Genomic DNA, 19,968 nt, shown 5'->3' on the forward strand with positions numbered 1-19,968 from the left:
AATGAATTTTTAAGAACAAATCAGTATGTATTTAGTTCTGCAGTCTATGCAGTTCATTGCGTTGCTGCGTTCCCCAGCCCTCAACTATTAACAGTCCCAGCACCTTCACCATTCATATCTTTCCTACAGACCTTAGGGTTGCCAAATTCCATATCTGACCTAGAGCCCAATGGTGCCTCCTCCCAGGTGAGGCAGATATGATATTAGGTTCAGGCCATACCTAACTCCCTTTCTAAGGGTCAGGGAAGACCTACCCTTCGAATTCTGTTCCAGCATTTTTTAGTTGCCCTCTCTCAAAACTCTGCTTCCACTTTCCACCTGAAGGAACCATGTCCTTCCCCTGCCAGAGATGTTTCTGATCCTATGTGCTGAATAAACCTGTTTGTTTGACCTGTTTCCTGCCTCACCAATGCTAACTGCTTCCTAAGTGCTTCAGGGAATTCCCCTTAACTTACAGGCCCCCTGGCATAGTGTCAGGAGGCCTCACTCTTCCCACCCACCCCCAACCCTCAAAAGCAGAGTCAGTGGGTGGGACAGAGAGAATACAAATCCCATTACTACACAGATATGTAAAATGACGCTCAAAGAGGGGATGAGCATTGTCCAAACTCCAAGGCTGAATAGCAGAGCCAGAACCAAAATCCCAAATTCATAAAATAAAAAAAAAAAAAAACCAAAACTATAAGAAATCGGAGAGTTCTATAAAAAATGGTATTTTTTTACTAAATCACGTTAAAACTATGTTCAGAGTACTATTGAGCTAAAGAAAAATGAAAGACACAAGGCCCTATCTTCAAGGAACATAAAATTTTGAGTCAATAAGATAGCTATATACATTCAAAATATTCTTAATATTTGTGATATTTCTTAATATTTCTAAGTTATTCCCACCTTGACAAATTCCCTTGTATTCTATGCCCAATAACTTTACTGTTGAGTGTATTTTGACTTTCTTTTTTTAAGCTTTTCCACACTCTTAAAGAGCATAAATTCCTTGAAGGCAAGGACTTACTTGTCTTCTGCTTCTAATCTATTCTCTCGTTATACAATATACTCCAGATGCCTGTTTCCTTTTTTGAATTTGGAAGGAGCTGAGATCATCAGTGCTTTGTACATTTTGGGTACTTAATGTTTATTAAATTAAAGCAAATTAGGAGAGCAAGGAATAGTTTACCTGTCAGATCTATGGAGAACGGAAGAATCTGTGACCAAACGAGACAGAGAACATTATGAAATGCAAAATGCAGAATTTTGATTACATTAAACTAAAAATGTTCTGCACAAAGCCAATGCAACCAAGATTAGAAGGGAAGCAGAAAGCTGGGAAATAATTTTTACAGCCAGTGTCTCTGATAAAGGTCTAATTTCTAAAATATATAGAGAACTGAGGCAAATTTCTAAGAATACAAGTCATTCCCCAATTAATAAATGGTTAAAAGATATGAATAGTTGTCAGAGGAAGAAATTAAAGCTACCTGTGATCATTTGAAAAAATGCTCTAAATCACTACTGATTAGAGAAATGCAAATTAAAGCAACTCTGAGGTACCACCTCACACCTATCAAATTAGCTAACATGACAAAACAGGAAAATGATAAATGTTGGAGAAGATGTGGGGAAACTGGAACACTAACACATTGTCGGTGGAGTTGTGAACTGATCCAGCCATTTTGGAAAGCAATTTGGAACTATGCCTAAAGGGCTACAAAACCTTTCGATCTAACGATACCACTATCTCAAAAAGATCATAAAAAATGGAAAAGGACCCACAAGTACAAAAAAAACAATTACAGCAGTTCTTTTTGTGGTGGCAAAGAATTATGCCAAGCCTAGAGGCCTGTATTGGGCTACCCGAGTCTTTCTTACCTCACCTCCTGAGGTCTTCGGCTGGCCACGCCGGATGCACATATGAGAGAAAGGACGTTCCAGAGTCGAACAAGGGTTGAGCTTTATTACAGGGTTTCGGTTACAAGTGCAGGGGGGTCTTCCTTCCAAATCCTTTTACAAAATTCTCGGAGGTCATCTAACTCTATTGTGACCCCCGCCTTCCTGCATTCCCTGTGAAGTGTCTCAGCCCAGACCTCCTGTTCCTCTGGCTTTATTACTGGCAATAGATTCCCCATCTCCGCCCTTTTCCCAGGGGTTTGGGAAGCTTCTCTCCACTTTCTCTCCTTCCGAATCTAGGATTCGGGACTCGCTTCTTTCACAGCCCCTTCCGGGTGTACCCCAAAAGCACCCAGGATTATCTACGTTCCCAATCCCTGTTGGGGCGCCAACTGCCAGGCCTAGAGGCCTGTATTGGGCTACCCGAGTCTTTCTTACCTGTCCCAGGTCTTCGGTTGGCCAAACCGGATAAACGTATGAGAGAAAGGACATTCCAGAGTCGAACAGGGGTTGAGCTTTATTTCAGGGTCTAGTTACAAGTGCAGGGGGGTCTTCCTTAGGAGGAAGAGGGGGAGATTTCCTAAGGAGGCTAGGATCTTAAGGGCTTGGAAATAGAAGTACAAGCGGGGAGAGAGGGGGAGGGAAGAGAGAAGAGAAAAGAAGCGGAGCCTACTCTCCTCTTGGCTCCTCACGTGCTAAGAGAGCTTTCAGGCTTCCTCAATCCTACCTAACCTTCAGCCACACAGTTTGCATCTCAATACCGTGCTGTTAGGTAACTAGGTGTGCTCCAATCCGGGACGACCTCGAGGGCAGGGAGACTCCACCCATCACGTATCTCCCGGGGAGAGGCGGAAATACCCGAGCTAGCCGAGCTAGCTCAGTCTGACCTTCTCGAACCCCCGCTGTTCATGGAGGGCCTCGTAAGACTCTAAGATTTAGAAGTCCCACTTTTACCCGCCCGAGACCGTCCACACGGAATTGAGCTTCCAATCCCAACAGAATTACAAATTAAAGAGATGCCCATCAAGTGGGGAATGGCTGAACAAGTCATATCATATGAATGTAATGGAACACTCTTGTTCCATAAGAAATAATGAGCAGATGGATTAAAAAAAACCTGGAAAGACACGTACAGATGCTTAGCAAAGTAAACAGAACCAGGAGAACATTATACACTAAAAAAACAGCAACATTGTGTGATGATCAACTTTGATGACTTCAGTCTTCTTAGCAATGCAATGACCTAAGAGAATTCCAAAAGACTCATGATGGAAAATGCTATCCACATTCAGAGAAAGAACTACGGAGCCTGAATACAGATCAAAACATACTATTTTCCTTTTGTTTTTTTCTTTCTCATAGTTTTTCCCTTTTGTTCTGGTTCTTCTTTCACAACATGATTAACGTGGAAATATGTTTAATATGATTGTACACACATAGTGTCTATCAGATTGTATGCTATCTTGGGGAAGAGGTAGCAGGACAAATTTAGATTTGACAATCTTGTAAAAGTAAATGCTGAAAATTAAAAATAAATAATTTTTTAAAAAATTAAATCAAGTTCAGTACATCGAGAAGATCTTGATATTTCTAAATGAATTAATTACTGAATATGTTCTAGCAAAAAGGTCATCAATGACTTTATAAAGTTAACCCAATTTTTTTCTTTTTGGTAGACAAGTCAAACACAGCTGAGAAAGATATTTTCCAAGTTAAAAAGCCTTATCTGCCAAAGGATTAGATTTTTCTTTTAAAATTAAGATAAATTTGAAAATATTAATAGGCTGATTACTGCATATTGATATACAACCTGATTATCAAAATGCTGACAAAAGATACTCAAAAAGTAAGCTACTATGTTGGAACTATTAGTACAATAAAAGAAAAAAAACAAGTTATGAGATGGTGCTACAAAAATCCTATTGGAAAGACATGAAAATTACCTGTTTTAAAATTTGGTCAAATGGAAATCTATTACTAAAGAATCCAGGAAAGAGAAGCTTATAAGTTCACACACTCATTTGACAGGAGAAACATGAAAACAGTTATCAAACTTTAATCAATAACTCAAAAAGTACATATTAAAGTCTCTGCACTAAATGTTAGGCATATAAAGACAAAAGTGAAATAGTTCTTGCATTCAAGAAGCTTATATTCTAATCGGGGAGACAACAATAGGGACACATATAAGTACATATATATAAGATACAATGAATACAAGGTAATTCAGGAATATTAACAGCAGCTGCGGGAGAGAACTGGCAGAAAAGGAAGGGCTTCCAGTGGAAAGTAACACTTGAATTGAATCCAGAAAGAGACCAGGCATTCCAAGAGGTGGAGATAAGGAGGGAGTACATTACAAAGAAAGAAATTAGCCCCTGCAGAAGCAGAGACATGGGTGATTAGATGATCATGGAGAAAACAGAGTAGGCCACAATGGCTGGATCGAAAAGTTATTGTAAGGTAGGAAGTAGACACAGGGTGGTGAAGAGGCAGGCAGCTGGAAGACTCTGGAGTTTACTGGTGGGCGAGGGGTTCATGTGCCATGATGAGATCTTCATCAGAAGAAAATCATTTTGGTGACTGCATGGAGGATGGAGTGAAGTGGGGAAAGGCTACAGGGAGGGCAGGAGAGAGACCAAACAAAAGATTACTACAAGAGTTCTGAAGGAGAGGTGGATCAGAGCAACAGACTCTTAAGACCTGGCTCATCCATGGTCTTTTAAACAAAGGTCCATGAACTTGAATGGGAAAAAAAAATTTACAACTTTATTTTCACTAACCTCTAACTGAAATCAAATTTTCCTCCAATTATTTAAAAAAAAAAAGGTTAGTTTGAGAAATGGTCCACAGGCTTCAGATGTGGCTCATGACACAAAAAAAGGTTCAGAACCCCTATCTAGACTCAAGCATCAAAATCAGGATTCAAAGTGGTAGGATTTCAAAACCAGTGCTCCTTCCCCATGACACAACATTGCCTCCAGCTGCCTCCCCTCTTCACTTTTAGAGTATGTTGTAGCTGGGATTTTTATTCAGCAACAAGTTGAAACCAAATGACCTCTAAGGTCCTTTCCAACTCAGACACTCAACTCCAGTCCCATCTATACTTATGTTTGTATATACAAAGATAAAACAAATGGGATGGTCTGCTATCACTTAAAATATGTACAAAACCAAACTAATTTTGCCTTTATAATAGGCTCCCCTTTCCAATTTTCCCACTCCTGCCACAATGTCACCACTCCTCAGTCTCAAAATCTATCTACCTCCACCCCCTAACACATGAGAATACATCAGTTAACAAATGCTATTAATTCTTCCTTCTAAAACGCTCATATTTGTCCCTCCCTTTCCTATCTTGTCCTCTCCTTTTCCACTACCCAAGTTCAGGCTCGTATTATTTTATAACTGGGTTACTGTGGACATCTTCTAAATAGTTTAGCTATCTGTGTCTCTCTACTGCAATCCAACCCGTACGTCAACCAAAAAATGAATTCATCTTCTTATTTTGAGAGGTTACTCTCCTATTTAAAAGTCTTTACTTGGATCTCCAGAGTCCACAGGATAAGGTCTAAAATTCTCACATTGGCCTTCTACATTCTGATGCCAAAATTTAGCTTTTCTTCCACTATTCCTTTAAGGAAACCTTCCATATTTCACTCTGACTGTCCTACCTCCACTACTTTATTCAGGAAAATCTTCAATACTCATTGATATCCTCTTTCCTTTCTATATATTTGGACCTTAATCATCCCTTATCACTCAGCTCAAATTTCACATCCTTTTCTGATCACTCAAGAGCATAAAGACAGCACTTGATTTGGCTAATATTGATTGTATTAATTGTACATACCTCTGTCACTGATCATATGTGACCCTGAATTGTTAAACTTTTTCTGTGTACATTTCTCATATAGTCTCAATTCTATTTTAAGTTCTTAGAAGATCTTATTTATTCCTCAGACTACCTAACATTTTACATATACTTTGATCTTGATACAAACCAGTGTCATGCAATCTACCTCAGCTTCTATAATGACAGCAAAAAAAAAGGCACAGAGGAATCTAAGAAGTAGAACTCTTAGGTCACCTATAAATATCGATCTCTAAATATTAAGATTCTTGGTTAATGACTAGAAATAATATATTACTGAATCAAAAGAACCATCTCAACAATGTTATTCTTGCTATAAACAAAAACATAAGGCATAAGAAAGCAGTAGCTAAATAGAAGAACAGATAACAGATTCTCCTTGGAAAGAGGTGACCCAATGGTGGCTTAAGCTGTACTTGATATGAAAAGCATAAACCAAAAGATCATGACAGTTTAAAAACCAACATCTGTTCCAGAAGAGATCAGGAAATTCACTTAAAATCTTAGTTAGATACTCCAAACCAAATCAATGTATACTTTAATGCTCAGTTGCTTCAATGCAAAGGTAAACGTAAGGAAAAACAACCAATTACACACCAGAAAATTTGGTTTAAGATTAAGAGAGAAAAGAGGCCAAAGGCTTGCAGACTACTCAGGAATATCATTTGCCTACAGAACACGAATACTTTTTCAAGAAGAGTTGGAAGATGCTAAACATGGGAAATCAAGCCAAAAAAAACACTTACTAAAGACCTACTTTGTGCCAGGCACTGTGTAAATGCTCGTGGTAAGCATGCACCAAACACTGTCACACACATTAAAAAACTGTCAATATCTTAACAGAAAATGGCTGGTTACCAATGCACAAGTAATTATTTTAAATCAGTCACATACATACATACACACATACATACATACATATATATACATATATATATAGTACACCACTGATTTGTTTGACTAAGTTAAAATCAGAATCAAATTAGAATTATAAAAATAAGGCAAGAAATTTTAATAATGCAACCTGACCTATTAAAAAAAGTTACTTATAGAAAAGATAAATTGAAATGGATAAAAAAAAGAAACCAGAATGAATTATCACTCTTTCTTATGTAAGCAATCACTAAAAGAAGGCTTAGAGTCTGCAAATGTAATCAATCTCAGAGCCAGTTTAATCAATCAACAAACATTTATTACATGCCAACTGTGTACATGAAACAAGTCCTACTCTTAAGGATGTAAATTTATAAAATACTATGGACAAAGATAGAAAAGGGAAGAGGAAGGTTATGAGCAATGTTGCTTCAAATGAACAGTAGAGGGAAAAACGAATAGGTAGAAAGCTAGATGTGACACAATTAAGCCAGACAGAGAACCTTAAGAACATTTAAAGATGAAACCAGAAGAAAGGCAACAAATATGCCTCAAATGAAACATAGGCCAGCATTTTTAAAAGCAAACTAATTTAATCATCGATGATAGTAAAACCATCAAATCTGGATTACAATGCTATGCAGGGAAATGGAAATAGCACAAAAGAAGACAAAGAAAGGAAGAGTAGTTGAAATAGACTAAATACACATAAAAGCAATTCATGCTGGGGGTGACCATTTTAAAAGCATTGAAGGACTTATTCTCAAGATACTGTGTAGGAAAGAGATGAAGATACAATGAGAAGAAAGTGACAAAAAACTTTATTACAGGAAAAAATAGTCAATTATGAGGACAAAAATATTAATCCACAGGCCATATTCCCATCTCTACAAAAAACTTTAAAGAATGATCTACACATAAATCAAGAGCATTCTTAATGAAACTATTACCAGGAATGGGGAAGATTTGTGCAATGTGCTTCTTTATAGCACATCAAATTTTTTAGTCATACTACTGAATTAAAAATTTAGAGAACACAAGATTAGTTTGTTGACTATGAAAAAAAAAAAACTTCACTCAGGAGTAAAAGGCTGCCTTAAAAGCTCTCTTTAAAAAAGGTGCTAACGTCATACAAAATTACTTGATGCCTACAAAAGAAACTGGAGTGACATGACCAAAAAATAAAGGACTAGCTATTTTCTTCACAGCTTTCTTTTCATCTTTCAATCCTCTATACAATAGGAATTATGTTCCAGAGATAGTACAATTTCAACTGACTCCATGATCTAGGACACCAAAAACCCAAACAAGGTAAAAATTTCATGAACTAACAACATAGAAGGCCAGCATCTCCTCCCCCGCTGCCCAGCACACTCTCTCAGCAGCCCTGCACAACTGACCTATTATCCCCTTGTAACAGATATCCTGACCCCTCCCCACCTCCTCCCAATGCCTAGGGAGATCCAAAATGCAGAAATTTGCTCAGTCTGCAATACCATGCTGCAACAGAGCTTGGCCTCAGAGCCAAGGAACTAAGAAGACACAGCAGGACACATGTGTCTGCACTTGTAAAAGTGCTCTACTCTACACCCAGACCTTCCCCTAACTTCTCAGGACTCTGTATTCAGGCTGTAAGGTCAGCACGGCAGGGCTCTGTGTCACTGAGCTACAGAACTGAAAAACGGAGAGAACAGGGCAGGACAAACATATTTGTATGGCACTCTAATAACCTAACAGAGAGGGTCCAGCATCCACACGAGGCCAGGTCTTTGCCCCAAAAAGGTCACCTGGGATAGAGAGCAAGACTGGTGAAGAACTGCCCAACATAGGAAAAGGCTAAGATCACTCTGAGATCCAGACAGTCGACAAACATTTAAGTGCCTTCTATATGACAGAAACTGAAAACGACAGAGACAAGTTGGGAAAGGCTTCCTGTATCCAGTGGAATTTTAGCTAGGACTTAAAAGGAATCGAGAGAAGGCAGTAGGCAGAGATGAGGGGAGTTTTTCTAATGAAAAGACTAGAGCTGAGGAAAAACTTTGAAACGCAAACAGTACTGCAAACTCAAGAAAAACAAGTAAAAATAAACATATTTGAGCAAATGGAAAAGGCCAAATGATGATATTAAGTGCTTACATTCTAATGAGGGAGAAAAAAAACAGCGCACCCCTGAAAATCCTAATGTCTTCAAGAGCAAGAAAATATAAACAAACAGGATAGGGGGAGGGTTTATTCTGTGTAGTTTATAAAAAAAGGGGGAAAGCAAAAAATATATATACTAAGGAACAAATGAGGAAGAAAGGAGAGGAAATTACAAGTTCATATACGTAACATAAGCAAGAGTATTAGGATACAAACATTAAGGAAGGAGAAAGACAAATAGCTATCTCATGACCTAATTTTTATGCAATCTGTATAAAAGAGCAAAATATTGGCATTATTGAATGAGAACAGATAGGAACATACATATTTCTAAGCTATGCATGACACCATTAAGGAAACATGTACAAAAGGAATAAAAACTACATAATTAAAAAAAAAAAAGAAATATTAACTACATCCTTTACTGACCATGCTGCAATCAAATTATAAATAAAAGGTCTATGAAAAAAGGATTCAAACTTAAGGAGAAAAACAATTTAGTCCTAAAGAATGATAGATTCCAAGAGCAAATCATTAAAATTTGCAATTTCATCAAAGAAAATGACAAGGGGGGGGAGGAGCCAAGATGGTGGAGTAGAAAGACAACATAAGCTAGCTCCGAACCCACAGCCCATAAAATACCTGTAAAGAAGAACTCCCAACAGAGCAGCAGGAGCCACAGAACAACGGAGTGGAGGAGATTTCTGTTCCAGAGAGCCCTGAAAAACCAACGCGAAAGGTACATGTCGCACACGGACCAGCGCAGAGCCCAGCCCTGTCTCGCCACAGCACCAAGAGGAGCAGATCTGAGTAGGCTTCAGGGACAGAATCGCCAGTGGCTGCACAGGTCCCTCCACCCATAGGTGCTGAAGGTCAGTGAGAGGGTCTCTTTGGCAGGTCGAGAGGGGAGTGGGGTGCCCCCATAACTCAGGCGCCCTTGGGCGGCAGCAGGAGACAGGGGCTCCCCAAGCAGGCAGGAGTTTGAATCCATTGTTGAAGGTCTCCACATAAACCCCCTGAGGGAACTGAGCCCCTTGCAGTGGCCCTCCCCGGACCTGAGCACCAGAACTTAATCTCACACTGAATAGCAGCCCCACCCCCGCCCAAAGCCCTGAGGCTGGGAAACCGCATTTGAATCCCAGACCCCAATTGCTGGCTGGGCGGATCTAGAGGCGAGGTGGGTGTGAAGAGGAAGCTCAGAAGTCAAGTCACTGGCTGCGAAAATGCCCAGAAAAGGGAAAAGAAATAAGACTATAGAAGGTTACTTTCTTGGTGAACAGGCATCTCCTCCCTTCCCTTCTGATGAGGAAGAACAATGCTTACCATCAGGCAAAGACATAGAAGTCAAGGCCTTTGTATCCCAAACATCCAGACTAAATATTCTGTGGGCTCAGGCCATGGAAGAGCTCAAAAAGGATTTTGAAAATCAACTTAGAGAGGTGGAGGAAAAGCTGGGAAGAGAAATGAGAGACATGCAGTCAAAGCATGAACAGCAGGTCAGCACCCTGCTAAAGAAGACCCAAAAAAATGCTGAAGAAAATAACACCTTGAAAAATAGGCTAACTCAACTGGCAAAAGAAGTTCAAAAAGCCATTGAGGAGAAGGATGCTTTAAAAAGCAGAATTAGTCAAATGGAAAAGGAGATTCAAAAGCTCACTGAAGAAAATAGTTCTTTCAAAATTAGGATGGAACAGATGGAGGCTAATGACTTTATGAGAAACCAAGAAATCACAAAACAAAACCAAAAGAATGAAAAAATGGAAGATAATGTGATATATCTCATGGGAAAAACAACTGACCTGGAAAATAGATCCAGGAGAGACAATTTAAAAATTATGGGACTACCTGAAAGCCATGATCAAAAAAAGAGCCTAGACATCATCTTTCATGAAATTATCAAGGAAAACTGCCCTGAGATTCTAGAACCAGAGGGCAAAATAAGTATTCAAGGAATCCACAGAACACCACCTGAAAGAGATCCAAAAAGAGAAACTCCTAGGAACATTGTGGCCAAATTCCAGAGTTCCCAGGTCAAGGAGGAAATATTGCAAGCAGCTAGAAAGAAACAATTCAAGTATTGTGGAAATACAATCAGGATAACACAAGATCTAGCAGCTTCTACATTAAGGGATAGAAGGGAGTGGAATATGATATTCCAGAAGTCAAAGGAACTAGGACTAAAACCAAGAATCACCTACCCAGCAAAACTGAGTATAATACTTCAGGGGAAAAAATAGTCTTTCAATGAAATCAAGGACTTTCAAGCATTCTTGATGAAAAGACCAGAGCTGAAAAGAAAATTTTACTTTCAAACACAAGAATGAAGAGAAGCATGAAAAGGTAAACAGCAAAGAGAAGTCACAAGGGACTTACTAAAGTTGAACTGTTTACATTCCTACATGGAAAGACAATATTTGTAACTCTTGAAACTTTTCAGTATCTGGGTAGTGGGTGGGATTACATACACACACACACATGCGCACACACACACACAGAGACAGAGAGCACAAAGTGAATGGAATAGGATGGGATCATATCTTAAAAAAAATGAAATTAAGCGGTGAGAGAGAAATATATTGGGGGGAGAAATGGAATGGGGCAAATTATCTGTCATAAAAGAGGCAAGCAAAAGACTTTTTAGTGGAGGGAAAAAGAGGGGAGGTGAGAGAAAAACATGAAGTTTACTCTCATCACACTTGACTCAAGGAAGGAATAAAATACATACTCATTTTGGTATGAAAACCTATCTTACAATATAGGAAAGTGGGGGAGAAGGGGATAAGCAAGGTGGGGGGAATCATGGAAGGGAGGGCAATGGGAGGAGGGAGCAATCTGAAGTCAACACTCTTGGGGAGGGACAAGATCAAAAGAGAGAATAGAAGCAATGGGGGGCAGGATAGGATGGAAGGAAATATAGTTAGTCTTACACAACACGACTATTATGGAAGTCAGTTGCAAAACTACACAGATATGGCCTATGTTGAATTGCTTGCCTTCCCAAACGGAATGGGTGGAGAGGGAGGGATGAAGAGAAGTTGGAACTCAAAGTTATAGGAACAACTGTCGAGTACTGTTCTTGCTACTAGGAAATAAGAAATACAGGTAATGGGGTATAGAAAGTTATCTGGCCCTACAGGACAAAAGAGAAGATGGGGACAAGGGAAGGGAGGGATGATAGAAGAGACGGCAGATTGGTGATGGGGTAATCAGAATGCTCAGTGTTTTGGGGTGGGGGGAGGGGAGAAATGGGGAGAAAATTTGGAACCCAAAATTTTGTGAAAATGAATGTTAAAAGTTAAATAAATAAATTTAAAAAAAAAAAAGAAAATGACAACAATGAAACACATCAAAACCTTAGAGAAGTTGCCAAAGCAAATCTTAAGGAAAAATTTACATTTCTAAACATGTTCATCAGCAAAAAAAAAAGGGGGAAAAATATACTGATGAATTGGAGATGTAACTGAAAAAAGTAGAGAAGCAAGAAATAAAAAATCCAACTAAACAAATGAAAATCTTTTTAAATCTTAGAAATTAATTTTTAAAAAATTAAAATGAATAAAAATGAGTAGTTTTTTAAAAAAATAAAAATTTCATAACTATTAATCGGTGAATCTGAAATTTTTAAATGGAAAAAAATTATCAATAACAAAAATAAAATAATTTATAACAATAAAGAGAAAATTAAAGTCATCAGAAACTAGTTTGCCCATTTAGATGCTAGTAAAAATGGTCCACATAAAACAAATGAATATGTACAAAAATACAAGCAACTGAGGTTGAGACCAACAAACTGAAAATTTTAATAGATCTGAAAAAATAAGTCATAAGTGAACTCTCAAAGAAAAAAATTCCAGTATTGATTTGATTGATTTACAAATGAATTCTATCAAACATTAAAAGAACAATTAACTACTACATAAATTATTTTCAAAAATAGGGAAAGATGCCATTCATACAACTCCTTTGAGACAAAAATACAGTCCAGATACTAAGCCAAGTACTTTCTCTCTGAAAGGTTAATGAGAGAAAGACAACTATACACAATATCTCTAATGAACAGTGATGTGAAAACAGTGAATAAAAACTTAGCTAACAATCTGTTGGAGCAGAATTCGTAACAAAAATTCAAAGTAAGTACAACATTAAACTAAACAAATTAGACTATAGACTACACTACTGACAAAAACAATCAATCACATGAAAGCTTGACAATATTCTTTTTTGTACACTTAGGCCTTTGGCACCACCATCCCCAATGCTTAAACTGTACTTTCTTTTTAATTCCATTTCATAAAATTCCTCTAAGACAAAACTCAGATGATGGGAGCATACATGCCAGGATGTACCTGAACCCTTACAGCATTCCCCTCCAAACAACTTTAAAATAATGCCTCAAAACAAATTTTGACTTGGCAGAGCCAACAAAAGGTGTGAGGCACATTTTTCCCACCTAAGATAATTTCACAGATCTGAAGGGGAGATCTATAACACTGGGATGGGTGCAGGGACTTGAGGGTGGCAGCAGCATCCGTGGTGGGCCTTGAAGGCAGTTGTGATGGCAACATCGTCAGCACCTTTCGAAAGCTCTCAGCTCAGAGATGATAAGAGAATCAAATAGCTGATCAGAAAGAGATTACATAGGACCCTCTGCTGGTATGGGACCCAGATAGTACTGATTAGCAACTCTACTGCCCATAAGCAGTTCTGGGTCACAGTTCCAGGGACAAATGTAAGGACTGTTTCCAAAAGGGTAAACCAAAAGTGAAACTCCTAGTTGTGAAAATGTTTCATAGGGATTCATGCTTTTGACAAAGATTTAATGAGGGTAATTTCTTTCTTCCTGTTTCTGCTGTTCAGAGGAATGCTAGGGACGACAATGAGAGCGGTACAGGAGAAATGTAGCTGTTTTTTCCGCTGAAATCCTGCAGGTCTTCCCCTGCCACCTGAAAATAGCCACAGCTGTATAGGAAGTTTCACAGAAAGGGATTTTTTAAAAGTGAAGCCATGAGAGTAGATGGGAGAAGGCCCTAAAGAGTTTCTCACAGAAAGTGGGCAATAAGAGGGATCAAGAGGCTTCTCAGTATCCCTAGGCTAAGACAAATTGGAACAACCATCCCAGAACCCTTCCTTTGATTGTTGAGTGTGAGAAGGTGAGTAATGTGTAATAACCTGAAAAGGTAGGTTAAAGCTAGCACATGAAGAGCTTTAAATGCCAGTTTATATTTGATCCCAGAGGCAAGACAGTTTGAGTGAGGAAGACAGGAAAAAATGAGCATTTATTAAATTCTCACTTTATGCCAGGAGAGCAATTTAAAAATGTTATTTGATCCTCACAATAACCACAGGAGGTTGTTCCATTACTATTCCCATTTTACAGTTAAGGAAATTTGCTCAGGGTCACACAGCTAGGAAGTATCTGAGGCTGGATCTGAAGTTCTTCCTGACTCCAGGCCTAGCACACTATCCACTGGGGGACCTGGTAGAAGCAGAAAAGTGAGATCAGACTTGCACTTTAGGAAAACGACCCAGCTACAATAAAAAAGACAGATTGCAGTGAGGAGAGATTTGAGCTCAGAAAACCAGTAAAGCGAAAGGGGATGAGGGCCTAAACTAGAGTGGTAGCTATGTGAGGATCTGGCAACTGCTTACAAAGGAACTGCTTGGGGGTGAGAAAGTCAAGGATGCCCCTGAAGTTGTTAATCTGACTGATTTATAGGACAGTGGTCCCCCTCAGCAGAAACCGGAATGTCTGAAAGAGGGTAGGTTTGAGGAGAAAAATAATGTACGTATCCTCACCTAATTATACTGTTCCGCCTAAAATGAAAGGTGGTACAAAACCCTTACTCAATAGTCACTGCCCCAGAGAGTCCACTCTCTCTAAAGATACCTGCAGCAGCCACAGGGGACAGCTGTACTAAGGAAAAGTAAGGAAATTTTCCCACTAGTACCTGAGTAGTGGGTATCTAGGTCAGATTACATTATAAATGCCCTGACAGGCAGACCATCAGGGGACTGCCCTGGCTCAGGAAACCCTTAATAAGCACTATTAAATAAATTTTTAAAAATATTCTCATCCTTTTAAATTTTCTATTTTTGTCTAAGTTTTATAATGTACAATATATATTAATAAAATAATATGTGTATGTAATTTGAAGAATAAAAAACATATATTGAAGATGGATTCAAACCTTTTTAATGTTCAATCCAAAATTTTCATCCACTTAAGCTTTTCCTGCAAGAGAAGACTTTCTTTTTAAAGAAATCATGGAATTCAATGAGGAAATGCTGTAATATTATGGGGCTTGATGCCATCAGCATAAAAGTATCCTCAAATAAACGCACCTGTAAGACTTCAGTCTATAATACATGAAATCCCTCTTCCAAACGTACACTGTAAAGATGCATCTTCCTGTCTTTGGGTTCACAATGAAACCGAATCTACCAATTCCTGTTTGCCTCCCAAAGAGACTTACGGTTACATTTCACTGCAATTTCCTTTGTCTGTCTTCTAGTAGTATGTCAATTCTCTAACTACTGGGAAAAGATCTCACACTGATGGACCCTAGAGGTTAAACTAACATGTACAAAATGATCTGAAAGCTGTATAATTCTTACCACCTTCAGAACCCCTTTTCCACCATCATCACAGAAATAGAAGGGAGTTGCATAAGACTGAACACCATTTTTTAATTTTTTGTTTCTATGTATAGTTATATCCAAAAAAGAAAAACAAACACCTAGTGTTCAACCTACAGGTGGATAAGTCTCTTTATAATTACATCGATCCTCAGAAAGTAGACTATCAATCACCAAGACCACATAAAATCCTTTCCAGAATAATAAAACCGGACAGAAATCATACTCAATTGGCAAAGCCTTCAAGAAAATTCATTCAAAGGAAATATAAGTTGGCAACTTAGGTTATGGGATATTTAACCATCTAATACTTTATTTCCATTCCATCTTATCTAACTTACAAGCACATTACACATTTACAAAAAGATGTAAGCTTACATTAGATGGCTAATAGGTGGTTAAAAGTGCAACCATTTATAAGACATAGAGTAGAAGCATAAAAAACAAACAACAGAACAAACAGTGCAAACAAACTAATAGACACTTCAGAACTGCTATTATGAAAGTAGTTTTTTTAAAAAGCATACCACCAGAAGATAAGAACAGAATATCATAATATCATATTGTCTTATTTTTCAGAATCTTGGCTGTGAAGAAGTACTAATACTTTGGTAAAGTTGAGTGAAAGGAAAAATACAGTAAAACTAAGGAAAACAGATCACATATTGTTGCAAAAAGAAAAATACTGAGACGTGTGTGTGTGTGTGTGTGTGTGTGTGTGTGTGTGTGTGTGGTGGGAGGAGAGGGGAGTGTAACATACAAATGGGAAATTAAGAAAACAAAAAGTTAAATGAGAAAATCAAGTTACATAACCTATCTTAAAGCACACTTTCCCTAAATCATTCAGATTAAAGATTCTTTTCCCCCAAAGTAATAAAAAAAAAAGTTTGATGAATTAGGAGAAACTTCGATAATCCTTCTCTTTAACAATAAGGGTTATTTGGGATAGCAGTTGGACTTTATATTTTAAGTCAATCAGTGAGAGAAAAAAATAAGCCCTCCTTATTTTTTCAGTTCACAATTAACAATTTCTATATGGGTGGCAAATTTTTCTACATTATACTTTTCCCAGAATTGTTACTATGTTTTAGTTTTTACACTAAACAGTTTTAATTCTACAATCAAACAGAATAAATAAAATAAAAATGCAACAGCAGCTACTTACACAGGATAAATCTGTGATAGATGCTGGAGAGGGCAACCAGCAGAAAAGCGAAAGAGAAGTAGAGAATGGGAAAAATAATAAGGCAGGACCAGCAAGAAAAAATAAGGAATGCCCTCAAGTCACTTGAGCATGACCAAAAGAGCTTGCTCAAATATATCTTATCAGAAAACCCCAATGCCTTTCCTGCAGGTCTCAACTTCCTAGCTTTTGAAGAATAGTAGTAACCTCACCTGTTATCTTTCCATTACCCAAAATAAGTATGAAGAAAGAAGAGATGCCCAAACGTAAATGCAGCAAAAAAACCCAAAGAAAATCAGAACTAAAAAAAAAGCCAGACATGATCACTGATGAACTTCAAAAGTACAATTCTAGTGGCATATGGAAACGAACAGAAGGAAGGGTAGACAACACACTACAATACTGCATTAGTTTTCCTTCAGGATCGAAACTACAGCAATCTGTCAAGAAAACAGAATAATCTCACGCAATAATTAAAAGAATACAAGTTAATACGAAATGAGTAGTTGAGATAGGTGTTACTGGAAAGCAGAGACAAAGAGTGTTCCCATGAGGGTTAGAGTAGTCAGAGTTTCAAAAAAGGTCAAACAAGCTTGAGCTGAGTGCTGAAAGACACAAATAGACAAAGAAAGGCAGGGAGACCAGACATGAAAGGCAGACGCAATGGAGTGAGGAAAGAAAACACAGCAAGAGGACAACAGTATGCTTTGGAAACAGTCAGTACCTTCTGGCAAAGGATCGATTTAAGTAGTGAAACAGAAAAAGAAGGCTGAGGTCGGACTCTGGAAGAGACTCAAACACTAGGTTAAGAAAGTTGGACTTTACACTAAGACAATGAGGAGTCGGTAAAGGTATTTGAAGAGAAGATAATATAAGCAAAGTGCTTTCTTAGGAAAATTAATCTCACAATGGCATAAAGAATAGACTGGAGAGTGAGAATAGATGCAAAGAGATTTATTAAAAGATAATTAAAATTAAATGAGTATAAAGTGAATTCCATCTGACTTTTGTTTGAATAAGTAGGAAGGTGGAAGTTTCATTAGGAAAGGCATCATGGAGCTTTCTTAGGCTTTTAAAAGCATGAACAGAGCTTATACATGGGTTGCAGAAATTTGCTAAGGAAATTCAGAAGCTATTGTAAAAAAGAAATTGAATAACATCTAATACAGAAGGCACTGTTTTCAAAGAGATGATCGCATAGTACTGGAAGGTACAGATGGAGCAGGACTATGAAATTAGATGTCTTCAAAAAAAACCATACTTAACAAGAGTAAAAATAATACCTGAAGGACAACATTCAGATCCAACTGAGCAGCATCTAAAGTTGCTAGATGACTTGAAAACTTCACAGTCAGATAATTTAAACCAGAGTCCACAAGATCTGAAATGACTGACCCTGACATTCTTTAACTATATTCCATGTCTCCAATCTCATCGCTTTTTTAAAGTTACTTGTATACAAAACAATAATGTGAACATGTTGGACTTCTGTGGACCAGGGTTTAAACTGGGATACGCCTCAGGAAGAGGAGGAAGTGGGAGAGGCCAGAAATCAGGGCTTGACCCTGAAAGTGAGAAAGTCCTAACACCCCCTTTTTATTCCTATACAGTAACTGTAATTTATAAACAACTAAGATGGAGGACACAAAATGGAAAGAGCAAGGTGCTAAGACTCATTACAATGAAGCTCTTCTGAGCCTGAGCAAAATGACTATCAGTGGAGAATGAGTATTTTAATAGAATGTGCTAGTAAAAATGTTTAGGCCACTTTAAAAAGTTACCTCAAAAAATACCCAGAACTGTGACTATTTAAGCTTCAAAAGGCACTTAAGTTAAAAAAAATACAGTCAGAGAACTGGCAGGCATTTTAGACTCCATAGCTTGAAGTTATCATTTCATGGAGAAAGTCAACCTGCCTTACAGACTTTTAACAAAATTTTTTTTTCAATTGCATGTAAAAACAATTTTTAACAATTTTTTTAAATGTTGAGTTCCAAATTCTCTCCCTCTCTCCTTCCCCTCCCCCACCCAATTGAGAAGGCAAGAAATTTAATATAGGTTATATACGTGTATTTGAATGTTCATATTATTCAGAATAACTTAGTCATTCACAGTTACTCTTTGAACAATATTGTGACGCCTCCTAGCCTGATTTAGCTATTTTTCTTTGCCTCATTAAAGAGGCTATCCCCTGACTACTTCTTAACCAGGCCTATTCACTGAATGGGTGTTACCTCACCCTAAGGGAGTACCTGCAAAGACCTTGGCCTAAAGGGCCCAAAGTCTCCCAGTGTATCCTGGGTCATCTCCAGTCATCCTGATGAATATCTGGTCACTGGATCCAGATGGTTCTGGAGGAGAAGTGAGGCTGGTGACCTGCACAGCCCTCCCTCACTCAAAATAAAGTCAAGTGCAGGCATGTCATCATTTCTCTGATGGCATGGTCTTCTTCTACAAGGAAGGATGAACACAATAACAACAATTTCCATATTAGTCATGTTGTAAAAGAGAACAGACCAAAAAAAAAAGAAAAGAGAAAGAAAAACAGTGTGCTTCGATCTGCATTCAGACTCTTTCCTTGGAGCTAGACAGCATTTTTCATTCTAAATGGTCACAGTCATTTAAATGCCCTAAGAACAAACACTAAGCTAAACGTGCAATAAAAGACTTCAATAACTGAAACTTAATTTTTTTAAAGGATTTGTTTTGCTTACTCTGCCCTAAATCCTGGGTCCATTTAGAAGATCCCAATAAGGGTCAAAAAAGGTACTACTGGGGGGCAGAAGAGTTAATAGGGGAGGAGAGGTGAGATAATGGTACAAAAATAAAAGCATAGACAGTAAATGAAATATAAAATCCACAGAAGGGAGAAGTCCAGGGGGAGACAAAGATAAGCATACTGTTATACAATCCAAAAAAAGAAGAGCTAAACTGTATATAATTGATCCAGTACGGTGCCTGGTTTCACATGCAATCCTTTTCCTAATCTTCTTTATACATAGAAATGTTATTGTTTGTTGATGTTTGTCAAATTTCAAAGTCAAAAAAAATTAAATTTAAAAAGCACTGACAATTATTTATTATTGTGCTTTCCCATCTTCTACTGACAGTGGCACTGCTGCAAACTGTCACATGATTTTACTGTATTATTTTGGCAGTCATCAAATGTTGTGACTTGGGGGAAGGTCTTTAATACATTTAAGTAGGATTCTCTATGAAGATTTCATGCCAAACAGGTGAAAAGTGGGGATGAATTCCAATGAGCAGAGATGATACCTCCACTAAAAACCCCACCTCCAGCCAGGTGCTGCCCAATTTCACCTTTCTCAGAACCCTTCTTAGTTAGACCTTTCATACTCAACCCTTGTGTGTTAAT

The 19,968-nt window shown here is 37.9% G+C and overlaps 1 protein-coding gene across 3 annotated transcripts in view; it reads right to left on the reverse strand.

The window, feature by feature from the left end:
* Nucleotides 1-19,968, reverse strand: part of PAK2 (p21 (RAC1) activated kinase 2) — a 131,914-nt gene that overhangs the window by 93,708 nt on the left and 18,238 nt on the right. The gene's annotated exons all lie outside the window — the stretch shown is intronic.

The sequence above is a fragment of the Notamacropus eugenii genome, chromosome 5, assembly GCF_028372415.1.
Source record: "Notamacropus eugenii isolate mMacEug1 chromosome 5, mMacEug1.pri_v2, whole genome shotgun sequence".
Classification (NCBI taxonomy): domain Eukaryota; kingdom Metazoa; phylum Chordata; class Mammalia; order Diprotodontia; family Macropodidae; genus Notamacropus; species Notamacropus eugenii.